The sequence below is a fragment of the Molossus molossus genome, unplaced genomic scaffold, assembly GCF_014108415.1.
Source record: "Molossus molossus isolate mMolMol1 unplaced genomic scaffold, mMolMol1.p scaffold_m16_p_3, whole genome shotgun sequence".
NCBI classification, from domain to species: Eukaryota; Metazoa; Chordata; class Mammalia; order Chiroptera; family Molossidae; genus Molossus; species Molossus molossus.
In genome coordinates, this window is record NW_023425366.1 from 63,418,595 (window position 1) to 63,442,038 (window position 23,444).

The 23,444-nt window shown below is 38.2% G+C and overlaps 2 pseudogenes; one reads left to right on the top strand and one right to left on the bottom strand.

Annotated features, from left to right (window-relative positions):
* Window positions 1-5,188: 5,188 nt before the first annotated feature.
* Window positions 5,189-7,134, bottom strand: LOC118642031 (annotated as a pseudogene).
* Window positions 7,135-20,316: 13,182 nt separating this feature from the next.
* LOC118642032 lies at window positions 20,317-21,659 on the top strand (annotated as a pseudogene).
* Window positions 21,660-23,444: the final 1,785 nt, after the last annotated feature.

Sequence of the window (23,444 nt, forward strand, 5' to 3'; positions counted from 1 at the left end):
GCTATAAACTCCAGTCTCCTCACTTGTAAAATGATACCTACCTTTTAGGGTCATTGTGAAGAATAAATGAATTAATAAAATTAACATTTTTAAGGCGCTTAAGAAGTACTGTGTCAATAGTTGCTACTTCACTATCCTGTCTGGGGCATGAATCATCCCTTTTCCAGCATCTCCACACCTGTTAGTCACTGAGAAGCTGACTTGGTTATTAGATCAACTGTCACAATATTGCAGTGCTTGTTAAAATAGCCCTTATTTTACTTAATAGTGGCCAAAAAGCATAAGAATAGTGATGCTGACAATTCACATATGCCAAAGAGAAGCCATAAAGTGCTTCCTTTAAATGAAAGTTCTCCACTTGATAAGAAAAAAATCTTATGCTGAGGTTGCTAAGATCTATGGGAAGAATGAATCTTGTGAAGAGGAAAAAAGAAATTTATGCTCGTTTTGCTGTTATACGTTGAACTGCAAAAGTAATGTTCTCAGTGTGTGGTAAATGCTTAGTTAAGGTGGAAAAGGCATTAAATTTGTGGTGGAAGTTGTGAACAGAAAACGTATTCTGATTGACAGCAGTGTATTGTGCTAGAAAACACAGAGCCTATACACAGGCCTCAGCAAGGGATCCCCCGAAACAAGTGACACCAAGCCATTCGCTGCAAGTCAGGATGGTTACACAGATTCAGGAGTAAGTTTGGACTGGAAAATGTAAAAGTTACTGGAGAGGCTGCTTCTGCTGATGAAGAAGCTGCTGCCAAATTTCCAGCAGAGTTGAAGTTGATTAGGGTTCAAACCTGAGGCTTCAGGCATCCAGTGGGGGTCTTGGAACATATCCCACCATGGTTAGGGGGACTACTGTAATGCTTTTTTTCTCCAGAGTAATACAGATTCAAGTAACTAATCATTTAGTGCTTAAATCCTCTTGTTTTCATGTGACTATGTGGTTGAATGGTCACATGAATGTAAAAATGTAACTGAGATTAGCATTATGTAAACACAATTTGTTTGCGACATTCCCTGGGGCCAAGTCTACTAGATGAAGGCTTAAGTGATAGCCTCCAATCAGTGGAGGATGTTGAAAAACTCTTTTCTCATTGCTGAGTTTTAGCTGTGTTTATGTGGCATGATGTGTTAGATATTTAGGAACTTTGTTATATCAGTCATTATAAGAACACCTTCCTGGGCTAAAGGTTGGGGTGGGGGTGGATAGGCTTTTTTTTTTTCTTTAAGGTCTCTTTTTGGCTTTTCCCCTATACTGCTTCTACCTTTTCTGTCTGGTCCTAATCTAGGTCCTTACATCTTTCTGGATTAGTACTGGTTATTTGGGAAGTTCTAGGCTCCCCCTTCCATCTCCACTTTCCAATTCTGATTAGCCCTCTGCTTAAGTTATTGGTTGTCAACCAAATGGAAATTTCTCAGCTTCCTTTTGAAGATGTTGTGACTTTCCCATTAATCTCAATTTGGACTCTCCATTTCCAGGCCATTTATGTACAAAAACTGGCTTGTGGTCAAATTGTCACTGGTCCACAGCAAAATGGTAAAGCATATGGATAATTTTAGAGCTGTATAAAGCTAAAATTATTCAAATTTAAAATTTTGAAAATATTTTTGCTTTATTTTGTGATAAAATGCTTTTTTCTTCATAAAATGGTAGTGATAGTTGATGACAGAAGTTGTAAAAGATCTTCCTTGGGGAAAGTATAAGTTGGCAACTTGGATGGTAGCCTTTTTCCCAACCAGTTTTCTCCTACACACAAACACACAATTCCCTGAAAAATTTTGCAGGTCACGGAAACGTAATGATTTTATCATTCATTTTAACATAATTCCTAATCAATAATTTGTTCATTCCCACCTCTGTCTTTTCTCATCGCCATTCCTGTTGTCGTGAATGCCCTGCTACTTCCGTACAGATTTTACACGTCCTGGAAAGCCCAGGTCAAATCTCCAGTCCTTCAGCGAGTCTTCTATATTTACCTCTTTGTGCTTCCTCACCCATCCTCCTTTGAATTTATGAAAATATTTATCAAAACCTTTGCCATTGGTTGCCATAAGAATTTTATTTTTCAAATAATGCCTTTTCTTTCCAACTAGTTTTAATGCCTTTAAAACAAAGAACTTTTACATTTTCTTTAATACAAGATTTTGTGCCCTTACCAAACCTCTTGGTAAGGGCATAAACATTTGTATAAAATGTTTTGTATTAAAGTAATCCTGAAACTGTGTTATATATGGGTAGAGTGATTTAATATTTATGAATTATAGTGACTCTTTACCATATATTTCCAAAACTTTCTGCCTTTCGGGTGTCCATGTGACTGGCTTTGGGCAATGAGATGTGTATGAAAGTGAAGTGTTACTTCTAGATGGAAGCTTTTGAGCAAGTGTAGGTTCACCACGTCTCTTACCCTATGCATTAGAGATCAGGAATATTCAGGTTTGTAATTGATGCCTAGCTTGGGTCCTGTAGTGAACATGATGTGGAAGACAGCCCCACATGTCCTGCAATAGACTTGCAGTGTGAGCAAGAAATAAACCTTTGTTTGTTAAGCCATTGAGATTTTGGAGGTTGTAGATAATAGCTGCAATAACTTAATTTACTGATTCTGATACAAACTTCAGTTAAAAAAAAGAAAAATTTAAATTTTCTTAATCGACAATTTCTAATTTAATTCATTCAAAGTGTCAAATATGTATAATTTCAATATATTCTATTTTTTATTTTTAAAAATAAAGAATAGAATTTTGAAACTTGCATCATTTCAGTGAGATTAACAATGAAGACTCAAAATCTCAGTATTACCCGGCTACATGTAGAACAGATTTTAAAATACACAATGGAATACTGAAGAGGTGGCAAAAATTTAAAAAAAGCCAAAACATATGAAATCTAAACTCCTTTGAGAAAAAGCAGATATGCAATCCTCAAGAATGGAATTTTCATATCTCATTAATGTATCTAAAATATGTCCACTTCCTACTCCAAATCATTATGATCCTGAAAAAGCTGGTTTGAAACAGTTTCTACCATGTTACTTTGGACTTAAAATAACTAAAATTTGAGAGATGGGGTTAACTTAAATTTTTTTTTTTTTTTTTTTTTTACTCATGGACTAACATTAAATGAACAAATTCTTCACTGAGCTTATTTTTTTTACTGGATAGATTAAAATATAAACAGCAAAACAAGAGTCTGGTAGGATCACATATAGGAGTTTTGACCTGTAGGAAATAATTTCCTGTGATTCTTCAAGCTGGTTGTTTATATAAGACTAACTTCCAGCTTTAAGTTAATTTTTGAACGCTGTTTGCTTTGCCTGGCACAAAGATTTTTGGGAGCTTAGCGCCACCTGCTGGTAAAATACCAACTTTTCACATTCCCTCTAGAGACTTCAAGAAACACTGAATTGCTGTGCATTTTCTAATATATATGTCATTAAGTAAGTAAGTGAAAGTATCTCAAATGTTAATGTAAAGAACTTGTGCACATAAAACAAAAACATGTTCCTATACAGTAGGCTACCTATAGTTATATGACAGGGTTTCGATTCTGAGTGAGTTTTTTATATTTGTATTTGATTTGTTTTTACACAAATAAAATTGCCACCTTTTCCTTAACATAAAAGATGTTTCTGTTCCCAAAAGAAGCTAGACTTGTCTGTGTCCAATAAATTTAAATGTATTTTTTTTCACTTTTCTTTAAAAGATTACGCTAGGGGTGTGTGTCTGTACATGTGTTTTTTTTTTTTTTTTTTTTTATCCTCACCCGAGGACACTTTTTTTTTTGTTCAGGTAGAGTGGGAGGGAGAGAGAGGAAGAGAGAGAGAGAAAGGGAGAGAAACATCGATGTGAAAGGGACACATCGAGTGGCTGCCACCCGCACGACCGACCAGGGCCGGGGACAAACTGCAACCAAGGTACGTGCCCTTAGCGGGAACCGAACCCGGGTCTTTCGGGACCGCAGGCTGATGCTCTAACCGCTGAGCCAAACCGGCCAGGGCCCAAGAAAACTTTTAAAGTGCAAGAAGTAGCCCTGGCCGGTTTGTTGGCTCAGCGGTTTGGTCTGGGTTGTGCAGGAGGCAACTGGTTGATGTGTCTCTGTCGCATCAATATTTCTCTCTCTCTCCCTCTCCCTCTCCCTCTCCCTCTCCCTCTCCCTCTCCCTCTCCCTCTCCCTCTGTTCCTCCTTCCCTCCCACTCTATCTGAAGATGAATGGAAAATGTCCTCAGGTGAGGATTAAAAAAAAAGTGCAAGAAGGAGAAGGGGAAGGGAGCTGGAAATAGCACTGTTAATGGTCTGTGTTATACTCAGCATTGTGCTAGATGCTTTCAGTAGATAGTCTCATTTATTCCCCACAACCACCCTTCATACTAGAAAATATCTCAGTTTTACTGCTCAAGAAATGAGTTTAACAGATTAAGGAAATAAATACTAATGTTTTTGGAGAAAGCCAAGTTTATTATAATAGAATGACTGCAATTATTTATTTATTTTATTTGAAACAAATAGGTGCACCAAGCCAGTGATTATTTTCCCACTCCAAATTAAAAAAAGAGCACAATAGGGGCAAACATTATTTGGCAGGACAATTCCAATATGTGGACATTGTTCTGCTCACTGTGCTTGGGGTAACTTGACACATAAGCAGTCATTCTTTTTTTTTTTTTTTGGTATGTGCCCCTAGCGGGAACCAAACCTGGGACTCTCTGGTCCACAGGCTGACATGACCCTCCAACTGCTGAGCCAAACTGGCCAGGGCCTTTTTTTTTTTTTTTTTAATTGAGAGAGAGAGAGAGGGAGAGAGAGAGAAAGGAAGAAAGAGAAACATCTATGTGAGAGAGAAACATCCATTTGTTGCCTCCCCCACACACCCTGACTGGGGATCAAACCCCAAACCTGGGTAGTGCCCTAATTGGGAACCAAACCTCCATCCATTAGTATACGGACAACGCTCCAATTGAGCCACAGTGGCCAGGGCTAAGCGGTTATTCCTATACAAAATATTAACCGGAATGAACTAAGGTCAAACAAAAGGAAGTGGTCTTAATTACATGTGTGGGGCAGTTTGTCCTATAAATGCCAAAAGGTGGGAATAGCACAAACTCAATCCACTTAAAAAAAAAAACCTGAATAATTTAAAGTAGAATTTCTATTCCCCTCTTACTCCCATAATAAAAAGTAGTGCTGGGACTACTTATCTGGCTCATTTACAAAGTGTTCCTCCATTTGACTTGCATCATTAGGTTTATGGATACTAGACCATTCACTTTGAGAAGAGGTGTATCTACTCCTTCCTTCTCTTCTTGCCTTCATGATCATGTTCCTTGGAGTGGCTTCTGAGGATCTTTTATTACCTTTAAAAAAAATCTTCAGCCGAGGATATTTTTCCCTTTATCTTCAGATGGGGGCGTGGGGAGAGACATCAATGTGAGAGTGACACATTGACTGGTTGTCTCCTGCATGACCCCGACCAGGGCCAGGAAGGAACCACAACCAGGGCACGTGCCTTGACCAAAATCAAACTCCAGACTCATTAGTCCGCGGGCTGATGCTCTGACTGCTGAGCCAAACTGGCCAGGGCCGTCCAAGGATCTTTTAGAGCCAAGGTGATATTTGGTGCCTTCCAAAAACTTGTCCAAACCAAAATCTCTTCCTCTAACTGAGCTGGTCCTTCTTGACCTCTGTCTATGGTCTGAACCAGAAAACTCCTTATTGGGAACAAATCTATTGGTCTTTGTTCTGGCTTCCAGGTCGTCACTATACATGTCCTTGTCGAGATTTTTACTGGGCCTGTAAATATTCTGGGCCATATCTTTACCACCTCTCCAGACTTGATCATAAACATTATAAATTTAATCTCCACCTGCAAAACCACTGTCCATACCCTTGGATTTGTTGAACAGCCTTTGGTCATATTGAACTTTATTGGAAGTACAAGGACTGGCTACACTAAGCAGTGACCTCACTATCTTGATTTTCATTTCTCTGCAATTTTGACCTTTTATTGGGAGCTGCCCCGGAAGGATTTTGGTCATGCTGTCTCTTTCTACCTGTCATGCTGGATTTCATCTATTTCACATCCATTTCCAACCTCTTTTCCACATGGATTTTGACCTCAGGTCTTCTCTTCCTGGCTTTCTGGGCCATTTCTCTAAGTTTCTCTTCATGTTTCTCCTTGTCTTTTTGATCCATCTTTCTCTGTACTTGAGCATGCAATTCCACAGCTACATGAGCCATCCGATCAGCGATGTAGAGGGCTTTAGCCAGTTTGGCAAAATTTTCATCCATGTGAGCTGTTTGTAGTCCTCTTCTATCAGCAGCCAGACACGTGTCTAATGGAATTGTATCACCCTTTGCATTTTTTCAGTTTGAAATACAAGGAGGGAACCTCCACTCTTATTGTCCCTTCCTAGTCATCTTTCGGCTGGGAGAATGCATGGCAGATGCAGGAGAAGGTGGTCCCCGGAGAATTTTCTTACTGATCTTGAACCTTTGAGGCTCTATTGGATTTTTCTGCATTTCTACCATCTGACTACCCCTCTGTTTTGCTTCAGAGTTGAAAGCCATTCCTTGGTGAGATGGTGTGTATCAGATAAACCGAGCAGGAGCCAGTGTATGAGCTGCTCCAACTGGCATGGCTGCAGCCACCTTCTGTGATATAGATTTTTCTAAGGCTACTCTTGTCTTTTCTGTTAGCTCTTTAATAGCTTATTTATAAGGTCATTGCAGGTCTGGGTTATCTGCATGTATGACTTCCTTGTGCACCAGGTCAGGTCAGGGTACTTGGTATCAATGACCTTGTCTTTGGAGTTCCCTGGTTGAGCAATTGCATTGTATTTAATTTTTCTTTCAGCATCCACCGGAATGACCAGTGCATTTAACATTTTTTAATTTCATCCCATAGATACTGGGCCATGTGGATCTCTGGAAAAGCATCTCCATCTCCAAAATCCTCTAATAACTGAGGTATCCAGCCTTTTTTGTACCCGTGTGTGTGTGTGTGTGTGTGGGGGGGGGGCGTTTCTGTTCAGGAAGAGACCAGTGAGGTCTGTAATGATCTCTGGGTTCTTGTCTTCAGCCTCAAGCTGGTCCTCAGATATCTGAGTAGCTGCAGGTAAAAAGCTGGTAAGTGCCATCTTCTTTTGCTTTGCAATTGCTTCTTTATTAAGCTATGACAGAAAAACTGAATTACCAGATTTTTTCAGTCTTATTTTCTCCTATAGTGACTGGTTTTATCATTGTTAAATAGAGTAGATGGGTATTTGATTTAATTCTGTGTTTAGGATGATGAAAGGCACAGGGTTGTTTGCATTCTTTCCTACTACACTTTAGTTCATTGCTCAGTCCTCAGTAAGCATTAAGTGTGTAGTAGGCACTCAAAAGGTTTTGACAGAGAGAGGGAGAGAGGGAGGGGGTGAAGGATGGAGAAACAGAGAGAAAGAGAGTGAAGAGAAGGGAAGATAGAAAGGGAGAGGAAGTAATGTCCTGCTTGGTGCATAAAAGATAAAAAGGCTTTGGTAACAGTACAGTAAGAATTTTCACCTGTGTCATTGGGGTGTTGTGGAAGTAGGGTGGTAGAAAGTTAATATCTATTGGGATTTGCTATATTTCATGCACAATTAAGCACACTATACCTGTATTTACATTAATTCTAAAACCAACTAAGTGAGCTATTTGTTATTGTTTTCCTTTTTACAGATGAGAAAATTATGCTCAGTATGGTTAAGTAATTTACCCAAGATCTTGAAACTTACAAGAGGCACAGTCATATTTGCCTGACTTACATTTAAAAAATATATTTTTATTGAATTTTTAGAGAGAGGAAGGGAGAGAGAGAAACATCTGTGTGAGAGAGACATCGATTGGCTGCCTCCTGCACTCCCCACCCCTACTGGGGATTGAACCCACAACCAAGGCATGTGCCCTGATCAGGAATTGAACAGGGACCTCTCAGTCCATGGGACAATGCTCAATTCATTGAGCCACACTGGCTGGGCTATAAGTAATTTTTAATGGGTTGTTCACTCATTTAGCTAACATTTCTCAAATGATGACTTGTTTCTCTTCTCAGATGATCTTAGATCTTCTCATATCTTACAATATTATGTAGAGGATATATACGCCCCAAAGTATTTCTTCAGTCAAAACCTTTTTTTCTGAACTCTACACTCATATACTCATGTCTGTTTGACATTCCCACTTATTGGTCTGTACACATTCCAAAATCAGAGTTTTGATTTTAGCTCCAAATTTGTCTTTTCCTGGATCTTCATTTTCTCTGAAAGTTATACAAATATCCATATAGTTAATAAAATCAGAAAACGGAGTCATCTTCAACTTCTCTTTTCTAAAACTCTCAAGTCCTTACCTCATGTTTTATAAGACTTTATAAGATTTGTCTCCTGCTTTCATCTCTACCATCATTTCTTTTTTTTTTTTTCTTTTATTGGGGTGATGTTGGTTAATGAAATTGTAGGTTTCAGGTATCCAACATCATTTCTATCCTGCTTTCTATCTGCTAGTCATGCCAGCATTCTGGCCGTTGAGAGAACAGACTAGGCTCTTACAGAAGGTTTTGCACTTGCTGTCATCTTCCTGGAATGCTTCCTCTATCTTTTCTTTCAGGTGTCAGCTTAAACGAAAGCCCCTCAGATAAATTTGGTCCCGACACACCATAATTTAAAAAATAACAAATTCCTAAGCAGGCCCCTTGTTATTCTCTTTATTATAGCCTTTACTTATTTTCTTTCTACTACTTAGAAGAGTCTAGAATTATTTTATTTCTTTGTTTACTTGTTAAATGTCTGTGTCCATAGACTGTAAGTTCTATTAGCCATCGAATTTGTCTGTTTCTTTGCCGAAAACCTATGACCTAGCACTGGGCTTGGTACCTAGGAGTATTGGATAAATGTTGGCCGAATCAACAAATAAATAATTTTCAGCAGAACCTCTTAAAGCCTATCTGTGCATTCAGAATGCTTGCTCTAAGGTGCATAACTATATCCATTTACAAACAGGAACATTTTTGTGTCTACCTGGATTGTGTCTTTAGCCTCTTCTGTTTTCCCACACAGCTCTCCAAGGATTAGAGGCTCCTAAATCTAACCCTTTAGCCCAGACATTTCTTTTAATCTTAGACTATTACTATGAGTATTCTGGATACAATGCAGGTAACTTAAACACCCTTTGTTAAAAACCAAACTATTATTTTTCTCCCTGAACTTCTTTTCCTCCATCAAGGTCAGCATTAACACAATCCATGCAATTCATCAAGCTATCAGTTTGGGTGCTCACTGATTGCTGCTCCGTTCATCCCATATCTCATCAGGGAAGTCCAGCCAGCTTTAGCCCAGACATGTCTTAGTCTGATCCTCACCTCACCCTTGCTGCCTGTGCTTCAGTTCATGTCATACTCTGTCTCAGAGACCTTTTATCTCTTCATTGTCTGCAGGGTAAATTCTAAACTCCTTCCCCTAGCATGCTATGTCATGCTTATTCTTTAAGAATTAGCTCAAATATTATGTGTGAAGCTTGTTAGTCATTCTCTTTTCTGGGATCCCACACCACATTTTGCACACATTAAACAAGCATTTATCATGTTTAATTATTGTGATTTGTCCAGTAAGTTTTTGATTTTTAGAAGACAGGGACTGACTGTCTCCACTATCTAGTAAGGTGCTTTTTGCATAGTTACAGTTGGTGCTCAGTGACTAATTTCAAAATGAAGATAATCAGAGAAGTGAGATGAGTAAATGAAGGTTTACACTTGGAAGGTTTGCCCTTAGGTTCTCTGACTCTTGCCTCCTGTAGTGTTGGCAAAGAGGGATACTTTGAGGAGGAGACTTGATGCTCTTCTATAATCTAAATTTCTTCCCTCTATCCCGACAATTTTCAACTAATGTGCCACAAGAATTTTTAAAACATGCAATACCTGACTATTTAGTCAGGGGCACTGAACTCTTTTCCCTTAGATTGTGAAATGAAATAATGACAACACCCAACACAACAATATTTGTCTGGTGTGAATGCCTTGTCTTGAACCATAAATATATAGGTCATATAATAGAGTTGCATCTTATGTGTCACATCAAATAATAAGTTTGCATTTGATTGGTTAATTCTTGGTAGCAGAAATCATTGTATACAAGTATAGGCACCTGATTTTTAAAAAAGTAACTTTGGAGCAAACATAGTAGGTAATTACTATTTTCTTTTTGTAAATCAATCAAAATTATACCTATTTTTTTAATCAGATTGGCAAAAATATATATATATTTTTTGATGTGCCATACAACTTTAGTAATTAGTTCACGCGTGCCATGAGATGAAGGTTGAATATCGCTGCTGTATCCTATAAGGTAATACCAAATACATTTACAATACAGAAAAATAATGTTCTTGTTAGGCAAACTTAAACCAGGTTGAGCCCAGCCTTTCAACTAGTTTACTCAAATTCTTTCTGTAAAGTTACATTCTGTACATACTTAATTAGATTGAATTATGAGACTTACAGTTAATTTAAATATGCAGGTTAGCATAATACATTTAAAAGTGATGAAAAACTGTGATATAGCAATTCATGCATTTTTGGGGGGCAGCCATGAGTTATAAGATTACTCTGACTTAAAGGACCAGGTTAATGAGATGAACTCTATCAGCTTTTTAACAAGTCTCGGATTTGTATCACTTACATTTTCATGTACATGTTCACTTGATTTAATAACTCATTAGTAACTCCAGCATAGATCAGTAGATTAAAATGGAAATAAACTATTTCAAAACACTAGGGAGTTTTTGTGTTACATTGGTTATTAAATATTATCATAGGATATTCTTGCAAATTGAATGTTATTTCCCATGGGGTTTTATAACTGTTTGGTGCATATTTTCATAGTCTAAACAGGGTTGGCAAACTATGGTTTGTGGGCCAAATACAACCCACCATGTTTTTGTATGGCTGCAAACTAAGAATAGTATTTTCATTTTTAAGTGGTTGAAAAAAAATCAAAAGAAGAATAACATTTTGTAACAAATGGAAATTATATGAAATTGAAATTTCAATGTCCACAAATAAAGTTTTATTGAGACACAGCCATGCTCATTTGTTTACTTACTGTGTATGGCTGCTTTTGTGCTACAACTGCACAGTTGAGCAGCCACAACGGAGATTGTAACGGCCCACAAAGCCTAAACTACTCTCTGGACCTTTATATATATGTGCTTATCCCGATCTAAAATATTACAGCAGAGACTGTCCGGATCCCCACAGGCCCTACCCCTGTAGTGGAAAGATCTTACCACTGTCTGAGGGCTTTCTCTGGTCCAAGCACCCTTGCTTGTCAGAAGCATCCATGAATCAACACCTTTGGGGAGCAGCCCTTCACCAAGGACAATGGATAAGAACCCCAGCTCCCTCTTTCCACATTTGGGCAAATCCTATACTAATAGCCAGTCCTCCTTGGATATTAGCTCTGGTTGCCCAAAGTGTTAACAGCCTTGATGAAACCCCTTCACTGACTTTCCATTCCACCCACCACAGTGTTTCCTGAGATCTCCTCCCAAATCAACTACTTATACTAGAATCTTTGTCACAAGGTACGCTTCTGCTGGAAATTCAAATAACAAATGTGAATTATTCATGAATATGTATTATTTAGGGTGTCATTTTGATGTATAATCTACCCAGGTGTGATAAAAAATTTATAACCAAACATTTGGGTCATTTTTCTCTTACTACTAAAGGAAATACAGGTTTTATTAATTGATAATTTTATTCTTTATGACATTTATTGCTGAAATTTATCCTGAAAGATGCAGTTTGATAATTTTTTCATATTTTTTTAACATAAATGCCTATTGCAGGAGAGTGATTCTTGAAGTACTGAATTAATATTTCATATTACAAAATCTTTTATCATTTGTAAAATTTACATTTTCTTTTATACTAATAAAACTTTTCTGCTACCTCTTCAGAAAACTGCTCAAATTTTATTTTGCATCAATAATAGAAGCAACCTCAGTATAAGGGGTAGCCAAGATAATTTTTTTCTATATGGTAATTAGCTATAGGTTCAGAATGTTTAAGAAGAAATATTTTATAACTGTGGAAAATATCCATATATTTTCTTTCCATATATACCTAATGAACATAACACTTGATACCTCTAAACTGTGACAGGGATAGAACTGATATTTAAGAAATTTAATGGAAAGAAAGTGGAGGAATAAAATATTTGATTTGTTTTGACCATATGAATGTTTATTTATCAAATAGACTGCCTAAGGTTACTTTGAGATTTCTCAGTTTTTATTGGTGTGTGCGTTTGTGTATGTATGGGAATGCAGTATATTGTTTAAAATATTTTGGAGATAAAAATTTAATTATTGTATTTAAAATACTACCATTTGTGTAAAAAGGACACTCACATATACATATTTGGATGTTCCAAGGACGTATTTAGAAAAATACACAGGAAACTAGTAGCAGTGCTTTGAGGAGGGGAGTGGGAGACTAGGGTGGGAGGTAAGAGGGAAAAAGTACTTTTCACTATACACTCTTTTGCACTGTTCATGGGTTTTTTGGACCATTTATATGACTAACTTAAAAGGAAGTTAAAATCAAATAAGAGGAAGAAGGCAGAAAGAAAAGAAGGAGACTACTCTCATTAGAGTCACCCAGGTTTTGACACCCATGAATTATGTCACTAACAGTAGGATTATATTCACATTACTTAATCTCTCTGTTGTCATCTGTAAAGTGCAGATAATAGTATTTATTTTATATGATCATAATAAAATACAACTATAATACATGTCTAAAAGTTCTTAGCATATCTCCTAGCATATAGGAAATCTCCAATCAATGGTTATGTGACTATATACATTATTAATATTTAAAGTAATCTTTTGCCCCAACTTCTACAGAGGGTAGGTTCTTTATCCACTTTATTTATTTATGTTTTTTGAGCATTCTGTTATTGACAGGCACAATAATTGGCCTTGTAAGTCACATTGCATCACTCTGCCATACTCTGATGATCAAAGCAGTCACAAGATTCAAGGGGTAGGGGTGCAGGATATAGACTCTACTTCTCAATGGGAGGAGTATAAAGAATTTACAGTCTGCCTTCTGGTTGCAGACTATTGACATTTCTCCCACTTGCAAAATATACGCACCCCTTCTAAGGTCCTACCAAATGTCATTCTACTACAGCATCAGCTGAAAGTCCAGGAGCTCTTCATCTAAATCCGATCCAGATGTGACTGGGGCTCCTCATGTCTGGCTGCTTGGGCACAGCTCCTCGAGTTGAGATCCAGTTGCTCTGAAAACCTGTGCATTAAAGAGATTGGTTGTCTGTCCTCTTTTCCTCTGTCAATCCTCCCTACCCCACTCCCACACATACCCTGGTAGGACAGAGATAGGATCACCACTGAGATACTCTCATTGAAAAGGAGAACAGAAGGCTTATAGCACTTAGTGATCATGGTAGGTAGAAAAGGTTGCCCCAAAGGTGTCCATGTCCTAACTCTCAGAACCTGAGTGTATGTTAATTTACACGGCAGAAGGGACTTTGCAGATGTGATTAAGGTTAAGTACTTGAGATGGAAGATTATTCTGGATTGACAGGCGGGCCCACTCTTTGTTTCTCAGTTCTTAAAAGTGGGAGAGGAAGGCAGAAGAGTGAGTCAGAGAGGCTATTGCTGGCTTTGAAGATGGAGAAAGAGGCCATGAGCCAAAGAATGTGATGACCTCTAGAAGCTGGAGATGGCCCCCTGCTTATATTCAGCAAGAAAATAGGGAACTCAGTCTTATAATCTCGAGGAACTGAATTCTGCTAACAACCCAGAATAAGGAAACTGATTCTCTCTTAGAGACTTCAGAAAGGCCTGCCAAATGATAGTTTTATGTTGGTAAAGCTTATACTGGATTTCTGATCTACAGAACTGTAAGATCATACATGTGTGTTGTTTTAATCCACCAAATTTGTGGTATTTTCTTTTTTTATGGCAGCAATCAGAAATGAGTACCCTGACCAATAGCAGTTCTGAAATCTAGCTGTCCACAGGCTGCCAGTCCTTGATTAGGTAAAGGTCTGTGCTCACAGCTTTATCCTGCAGGGTCTTTGGTTCTGCCCTCCTTTTCCATGGTTCATGTGGCTGTTGGGCAGACTAAACCTGCTTTCTCTCTGTAGAATGTGGGTAGCACTATGGGCTCTTATTCCTTGTCCCATTTAGTCTGAGCCAGTGGTACTTTTGTGAGTACAATTTTCTGAAAAATTTTGTGGGTTATGTAAACATTTTGTTGGGGTTTCCTCCATTAGATAAAAGCCACACCTACAAATGTCTTGAAGACAGGTTCCTCTCAGGTTGGGCTGACATCAAACCCACGTTGATCCTAGAAGCCTGGTTGTCAAGTGGAAAGGGTCAAGTTTTCTAAAGTCTTAACAGAAAATCTTTATAGCGACATCCTTGAAATAATGTTTACCCTGAATCTTCTTACTTTGAGGATCTCTTGCCATCTGGAAAGTCTGGGAGTGACTTTGGTACTTTGTACAGCTGTTCCCTCTGAATTAAATTATAGCAAATATTCTTAAATGTATTTTTGTCTGTTCTTGCCAGCTGTTGGTGAATACACTGTAAAGCAATTGTTGGCAACTTCTAACACATATCAGAATCACTTGGGACCCTTAAATAGACTGGTGCCTGGTTCTTATATGCACAGATTCTAATTAATTTTTTTGGAGTGTGGCCTGGACATTAGTAGGTTTAAGAGCTTCCCAGGTGTTTCTAATATACATCCAAGCTTGAGACTCGCTGCCTTTGAGTAACGTTTTACTACTGTTTGTAATCAGGGGGAGTTTAAAACATTTTGTCTTGAACTTCTAAACTTTATTTTTTTCTGTAGGCATTTCCTAAAGGACCAAATAAGTGCTAAAGAGGTATTCTTAGGTCCCCATGTTTTAACAAATTACTAAATTCAGAGTAAAAAGCCCATATAGCCTTTTAATTTTATAGAATCATTGTGACACAATTTGAAAATTTCATAGAATAATGTAAATAGATGCTTTTAATTAAGTCTATGGAACTACTGTTTTTATGTCATGATTTTTAAATCTAGCTTCTATATTAGGTACTTTGGGAACCATGATCAATTCTTTAGTAAACTGTTCAGTTTATGGTAGAACATTACATTTTACAAGAATGAAATGATGTGAATTTTAGGTCTTCCCCCTACCACCTGCAAATGAATGCACCCACAATTGCCTGCACTGTTGTGTGTAGCATTGAATGCAGGTATTCTGGTTCAGTATATGCACTCTTTGTGAACAATGTCTTTTTAAAACTGATTTTGGTTTGTTTCTTGTTTGGCAGCTGAAAATGAATTTATTTATTGAAAAAAATATGAACTAATGTCCCATTGATTTTTCTGAATAACATGATAATTTGATCAGCACTGCTATTTGAAAAGGTCTGGAAGAAGCCAAATTACAAGAAGTAACGGCATGGTGAGGAGGAAATTATTGGCAAACTTGTGATTTACTTCATTTAACATACAATTAGAAGTGGATGAGCCCTGGCCAGTGTGGCTCAATTGCTAGGAGCATCGTCCAGTACACAGAAAAGGTGTTGGGTTCAATTCCTGGTAAGGGCTCATGCCTGGGTTGTAGGTTCAATTTCTTGCCCCACTCGGGGTGCATGTAGGAGCCAACTGATTGATGTTTCCATCTCACCTCTTTCTCTCCTTCCCCTCTTTCTAAAAATCAATGAAAAATTTCCCCAGGTCAGCATTAAAAAATAAAAATGGGTGTAGATTTGGCTGATACTCTAAATGCTTCACTTCAGTATCTTGCTATTTGGTTACAGAGGAATTCTATAAGAAGAAAAAGGCTGCTGATATTAGATCTGTGTTTAATATGTGGTTTCACAACCAAAGCTACTGTTGTTATGTAGAAACTGCTTTGTATAGTGGCATGTGGGTTTGAAGATGTAAGACCAGGGACATATCGTGATGTGAATGTGTTCTCGGCACTGAAAGTATACAGGCAGTGGATAGAAATAAGGTTTGAAATGTATGGAACCAGAAACTAGTCACGTATGAAAGAAACTTCATGAGACTTTGTCAAATTTGAACAAAATCCTAAAAATGTACTTGACATTATGTAGCAAGTGTTGTGAAATTAAAGGAAACGTTTAGAATCTATCAGTAATAAAACCCGAAAATCTGCCAACCATGGTAGAAGAAAAATTGAATTGCTTTTCTGTTCTCTCTTTAGAAGATAGGACCTAATTGCTATTTGAAGAGGTGGTCAAAGAGTATGCAGATAAACATGTAGAAAACAGTGTTAAAAAGTCTTTCAGACATGTCAGCTTTTAAAAATGAGCAGTTCATTGTTATTTCTTTTCTTATTCTAAATAAATATCCACTTTTGTGACAATTAAAAATAATTATAACTTTGCATGCCACACAAACATGGTTTCACCTTTCTGCACAGCCTTCTCCTTATCCCCTTCCAGGTCACAGCTTACTTCTTGCACCATCTCACTCCTTCACTCCTGTCTTTACATCTGATTCTGGTGATGACTGTATCACATCAGAACCAAATGTCTGGGTCGGTGCTACTTACCGCTTGGGTTTTCATCCCTAGCACATGACCCCTTACCACGCTGATGGCGGTTCATGTGTTAACTTACTGTGGAGCTGTGTGTATTTTAAGAGAGTTGATCTGGAGATACCAGGCCTTACACTTCTCTTGTAGTTATTAGTGTGGGATCTGGGGGCAATATTAACTGTTACATAAAGGAAAACAGCACCATGGAGGCTTTGGGCACCTTGTAAGTCATAACCATTTTCTCTTCCTGTATTTGTTTGTATTTGGAGCTAATTTGTTGAACTAGGATTGATTGAACCAGAACACCGTAATGAAAACATTCAGAAACTGAACGAGAGGGAGCACAGTGAGGGGGAGAGAGGGAGAGGGAGAGATGTCTTGTGTTCTTGGCACTCAGTTTGTAGGCAGTGGAGAGAAGCAGCAGAGCTGGGGAGAAAGGGTAGGGGAAGGGAAGGTGGGAATATAGGGACAGGGAGGGAAGGAGAGATAATGATTTGTAAATTTGTAGTTGGGCGAAACAAGTAGGTATTAGCTCTGAGGTTGGTAATGGGGACACCTGCCAACTTCCTCAGGCATAGGACATGATGATAAGGCTTTCCTGGTGATTCTGTTAGTTAACCTTCCTCAGGAGGTGATTTACTTTTTTAGAATGTGAAAGGTCATTCCTAATACTTACTAATTAAGGCAGCACGCTGGCAGTGTGAATGGTGCTAGTTTCGGGAATGAGCAGATCAGCTTAGACTGTGGCGTAAACAGCTTTTGAAAACTCTTATGGCAGTTCTTTGGGTACAAAACAGCAGAAACCTCAAGTAAAAATCTCCCAGGTGTGGAAAAAAGTTAATGAAATTTAATTTCTAATATAGAAGGAGGATGGAAAAAGTAAATGTAAGCTGTATTGATGTTTTACAATTTAAGCAGGAAGTGAAATAAGCCAGAGAAAGACAAGAACCATATGATTTCACTTATATGTGGAATCTAATGAACAAAATAGAAAGACTCACAGACACAGAGAACAAACTGACAGCTGTCAGGGAAGGAGGACTGGGGTGGGGACTGGGTGAAAAAGGTGAAGGGATTAAGCAAAGAAAAAAATAAGACATAGACACAGAGGGGAAGGGGTTGGGGGGGTAAAAGAATAAATGGGGGATAAATGGGGGATAAATGGTGACGGAAGGAGACTTGACTTGGGGGTGGTAAACACACAATACAATATACAGATGGTGTATAATAGAATTGTACACCTGAAACCTATATAATTTTATTAACCAATGTTACCCCAATAAATTTATTAAAAATTAAAATATTAAGCAGAAAAAGGTTAATTCAGAAATATAATTGCATTATCTGGCTCTAGGCAATTTGTAAATTGTGATTAATAAGGGATTAAGAAATATATTTTTGCCCTGGCCGGTTTGGCTCAGTGTTTAGAGTGTCAGCCTGCGGTCCAGAGAGACCCGGGTTTTGTTCCTGCTAAGGGCACGTACCTCAGTTGCAGTTTGTCCCCAGCCCTGGTTGGGTCATGTGAGTGGCAACCACTTGATGTGTCCCTTTCACGTCGATGTTTCTTTCTCTCTCTCTCTCTTCCTCCCTCTCCCTCCCACTCTCTCTGAACAAAAAATGGAAAAGTGTCCTCAGATGATAACAAAATATATATATATTTTTAATAAACTTAATGTCAACAAAATGTGAATGCTGTAAATAATGAATGCAGAATAAGTAATTTTCATTGTGGGAAATCACTGTTTTAGCAAATAGGACAGAACTTTTTTGCATATTACTTCTATAGGATTATTAGGAAGCAGTACTATTGAAAATGATTTAAAAATTCTTTTCCCAAGTCATAATATTAAGTCATATTGGTAATGAGGTAGATTCTCTCTTTAGAAACCTGGTTTTGGGGTGTGAGACTTCAGTAGGGCAAAGTTATTGTTGCAAAACTGCTGCACTCGGTCACGTTCCAGCTCCTTGTTAGCTGTGTCATAGTTCACTGCAGGTACAAACTTCAGCCTGATTACTGAGCAAATCCTGTACTTCTGCAATTCTAGTTCTCCATGCACTGTTTTCTCTTGCCCCTAATTTTCTTAGTAAGTGCTGTTTGATGTGTCGCAAAAGTTTGTCCACATGTTAGCATTTGTTCTTTGACCCTTTTCATCTGTGAAATGCTATTGTCATTGGATAGGTGTGATGGAGAGTTTTGCTTTGCAGGGCATTTTCAAACTTTTTTTCTTAATGGACCCAAGAATATATAATTAACTCATTTATTAAGAGACTATCATAGGAGAGACTCAAGTGTACAAAATACTATGCATATAACTGAGGCTTCGAGGAACAAAGACTGTCTTTAGCGAACTTAGGCTGCAAAAGGAAATGGATTGGTTCAGAAGTGAAGGAAGAAGTGAAAATTCAAGGCCTTGGGAAGGTCATCAACCAGGGTGGCTCCAGGGATCTCTATGCTGATAACTCACGGAGATTCTCTTTAGGGCAGTAGACTTGAAATGCCTTAGCTCCAAATTCCTTCTCTCCTGTGTGACTCTGCTGAGGGCTCAGATCCTATGAGAAACAGACTGATTGCAAGCTTGGGCCAGAAGTGTCCCCTGGGCCAACTGTAGGGGAAAGGAATCTTAGGATATCATTGTCTTGATCATGTATTCACCCTTGTTTGCAGACCCATCAAGACTCCGTGGAATGTAAGCCTTTAGAAAGAGCGGGATACTGCTACCACGATAGTGAAGGGAATGGAAGGCAAGGTAGAGAACAGATATTTATTACAAATCCACTGAGGCACACTACCAGGACTTCAGTAAATCTCAAAAGAGTCAGATAGTAGAGTAAAATAATTTACCTACTGTAGTAGTTTGCTAGAGCTGCCATAACAAAGTACCACAGACTGGGTGGCTTAAACAACAGAAATTTATTTTCCTCATGATTCTGGAGGCTGGAAGTCTGACTGAGTAAAGCCTCTGTAGAGTCTTGCTTTGAAGATGGCCATATTCCTCTAATGTCTTCACATGTCTTTCTTCTGCACGTGTCTGTGTCCTAGTCTTTTCTTTCTATAAGGACACCAGTCATACTGGATTAGGACCCACCCATGTGACCTCCTTTTACCTTAATGAACACCTTAAAGACCCTGTCTTCAAATACAGCAATATACAGAGGTACTGGGAATTCAGATTTTAAAGCATGAATTTTGAGGGAACACAATTCAGGTTATAATACCTACCTAGTAAATTGTAGGTTAAATGACAATGTATTTAAGTGGTCAGCAGAATAATCTTCAATCATTGTTAGCTAAAATATTGTTACATAGTCCAGAACATTGGAATTGACAACCAAGTGTCAGTTTATCACACTGGGTACTCTGATACAGAAGGATAAATCATGGCTCTTGCTTTTAGGAAGCCCAGTAATAAATGTTTTGAGTGAATTGTGTTAGTACACGCACATATAACACATATGTGTGCTGTATGTCTAGATATAATATGTGGCACTTGCAGACAACATATGGTGATTACCAGAGGGAAAGGGGGAGTTTTGGGGGAGGTAAGAGAGGGTAAAGGGATAAATGGTGAAAGAGGGAGACTTGACTTGGGGTGGTGAATACACAATATACAGATGATGTATTATAGAATGGTACACCTGAAACATACACTTTTATTAACCAATGTCACACCAATATATTCAATAAAAAAGAAAAAAAAACATTAAAGAATGAGATTCAAACAGGCAGCGAGTGCTGTGGTGCAGTGTGTTCACTGTGGAGGCACCGAAGCTGCGGTGTCCAGTGGGCGCCCTGGACAGCCAGAGGGTGCGGCTGCAGTGGGCACTGGAGGGGGAAGACAGCGGTGGTCTGCAGTTACAGTAAACATCTGTTTTTCCCAGCAAACCGTGCAGCCAACAGCAACACCAGGACTCAGTACTGGTCTTTTTTTACTTTTAAGGTTATGCAATGATATTTTGCATGACCTTCATTCAGAAATTAGGACTCTACAGGGGAGTGTCAATATTCTTAATAAAGCAAGTCTGGAAAGTCAAGAAAGCATTGGTTTAATAAAGGCAACAAAAACACTGATGAAAAAAAATTTCAGCAGATATCATGAAAATAGAGTTTTCCAGAAGTATGGATACAGTCCATGTGCCAAGAAAAATTTTATGGGTGAGCAAGAAGTCGTTGACTCTAAACCAGAGTCTACTAGGGATGGAAATCTTCAAAAGCCTGATGTGACGGATGGTATGTCTAATCCTGTTGTTCCAAGTAGCCCTATTTCTGAGAAGATTCCATGGGGTCCACAACTTTTAGATTTTGAACTTGTGCAGTACCTGGTATCTCAAGTTCCACCAAACCCTCCACAGGCAGTAAACAACTGAAAGGAAGAGCCGAAAATGTTAACTCCACCCTCCAAACAATCACTAAAGTACTAAAAATAATGCTTACTAAATATGGACAACTTGAGTGTGTGACTCCTAAATTAGAGCACTTTGGTATCTCTGAATGTACTATGTGTCTGAATGAAGATTACACAGTGAGACTTAAAAATGGAAAGAATAAAAGTGAGGAAGCCGTAGAAACAGAACTGGTGTCCAGTGATAGTGCCACTCCTGGCCTCACGAACCAGCAATTGGAAAATAAAAAGATTCAGAATATAAAAAGTTTCTCTTGGCACCTGCATTCTGCATTCTGATTTGAAAAGTCAACAAAGAACAGTGCAGCTTTGGTATCCACAGATTATCCATTATCGAAAGCAAATAGTTCATTAAATGATTTGAAAATGAAAGACTGCACATTGTTAGTTTTGAATTCAGAAAAGTGCTTTGAGAATTGTGCAGCTCCCTCTTCCCCTGTGATTTTTTTATGAGAATCTGCCCAGAACATCTCTACCTCCCAAAGTAACTATAATCCCAGAGACATTCTTCAGATTTTATCAAAATATAGCCCAAACCTAGCCACTACTCTAGCAGTTAAGGCCATGCCACCAGGAAAGCATTCCTTACCAGATGTGAAGGACAGGACATCTGAGATGTTGGCAACAAAAACACTGGTGAAAAAATTCTAGTGGGCCCATCTGCCCATTATAGAAACTGAACAGAATGAGATGAAAGCAAAGCTGGACGTACTTTGTTTTCACATTCCCCTTTGTCTTACTCCCTTTCTAAAAAACAACCCATATCAAAGATCAGCATGGGTACTGATGTCATAATTTGCTTCTTCTTAAGTTTTGACTTAGTTTAAGCTCAGTCATGTTGACATGTAGCTCAGTTATTGTTTTTAAACATCATTACTGTTTCACTGATTTCAAATTTACCCTACCTGATCTAACCACGTAGTAAGTAATACTAGGAAGCAGGATCAATAATTTAAAAAATTTAAGTGTTACTATTCACTATTCAAATAAGGCCACTTCCAGTCTTCACTGAGCTGGATGGTTACTGCTGTCTGCTAGAGTGGGGCTTCTTCCTTAACCCTAACACTGCCCTTCTCCTGTCTCCTCCATGACTGTCCCAGGGTCTCTTACACATTTTATTTCAACATTGCTCCTTTTAATACACAGTTGTTTACAAATGACAGCTTAATTAGGGAAGAGAAGAATTTACAGGGCATGAGAACTACACTGTAGTAGGTCTCAGACGTTGGAATCAGGGACTCACCTGCTGTCAGGATGTGTGTTTTTCTTTTTTTTTACTCCTAACTTTTTACTTGATGTTAGTTCATCCTTTCAATTTAGCATGACTGCTGACCTCTCCAAGTTCCCTTCCAGTGCTCACCCACAGACCCTGAGGCCTCACTCTCTCTGGAAGATTCTGATGACTCTTCCTGGGCCAGGTGCCCTTCTCTGGACTATCAGCTGTGACCACAGGAACCAGGAGACTGAATGCGTCTAGAGCGATCTGATAGTTTCACACTGCCCTGTCCATCAAGCCTCAGCTCCTAATTTAAGTACAACTGAACAGTAATTTTATCTAATTAAGTTCATAAAAGTACTCTGGCAAACGTTTCAGATTATGGCCAATGGGAAAATAAGGACCTAGCGTATTATGAAGACCAGTTAAGAATTTAAGAAACAATTGACAAATATTATGATAAGGTGCTTCACAGGCTTAGCTGTGGGGAACTTGATAGAGTGGGGTACCCTCTCTCACGACTGTGTCCTGAAAGTCAAATGTGAATTTGTGCTCTCTTCATTTCGTCAGAAAATTGTCATTAAAACAAAACAATTTATTCTGTGTTCTAGGAATTACTGTGTAGTTGTAATTTTTGTTAAATATGTAAAATAAATTATGTCTGACAAACAAACACAAAAGCACTTGGTAATACTGACTTCATAAGACAAACATCAGTCTCTGGTTTGGCAACTACCCTCCCTTTTTTGTTCTCAGGAAATTTCATAATCCGTTATCCATTCATCCATCCTTCAAAATATCTGTTGGTTAATAATCTAGTTCTAGGAAAGGCCCAGAGTTGACTTCAAGCCAAGCATGCCAAGAGTAAAACTTAAATTATTTTGTATTATATTTTTTACCATCTTCTTTAATGACTTTTGTTGACAGATTCTCAGTTTATATAGGTTTGTGTGTGTATGTGTGTGAGGGAAGATTTTGTTTTAGGTAGTAAGGTCATGCATTTGCTTAGGGAAATCTTTGTGTATGAGATTTGTCATTTCTTAGATTTCTGACATTCCGTAAGTTATTTTTCTATGTATTAAGAACTAGTAAACCTGATCTTTTTTTTTTTTTTATCCTCATCAGAGGACATTTTTTACATTTTTATTCAGATAGAGTGGAGGGAGAGAGAGAGAGAATCATCGACGTGAAAGGGACACATCGAGCAGCTGCCACCCGCA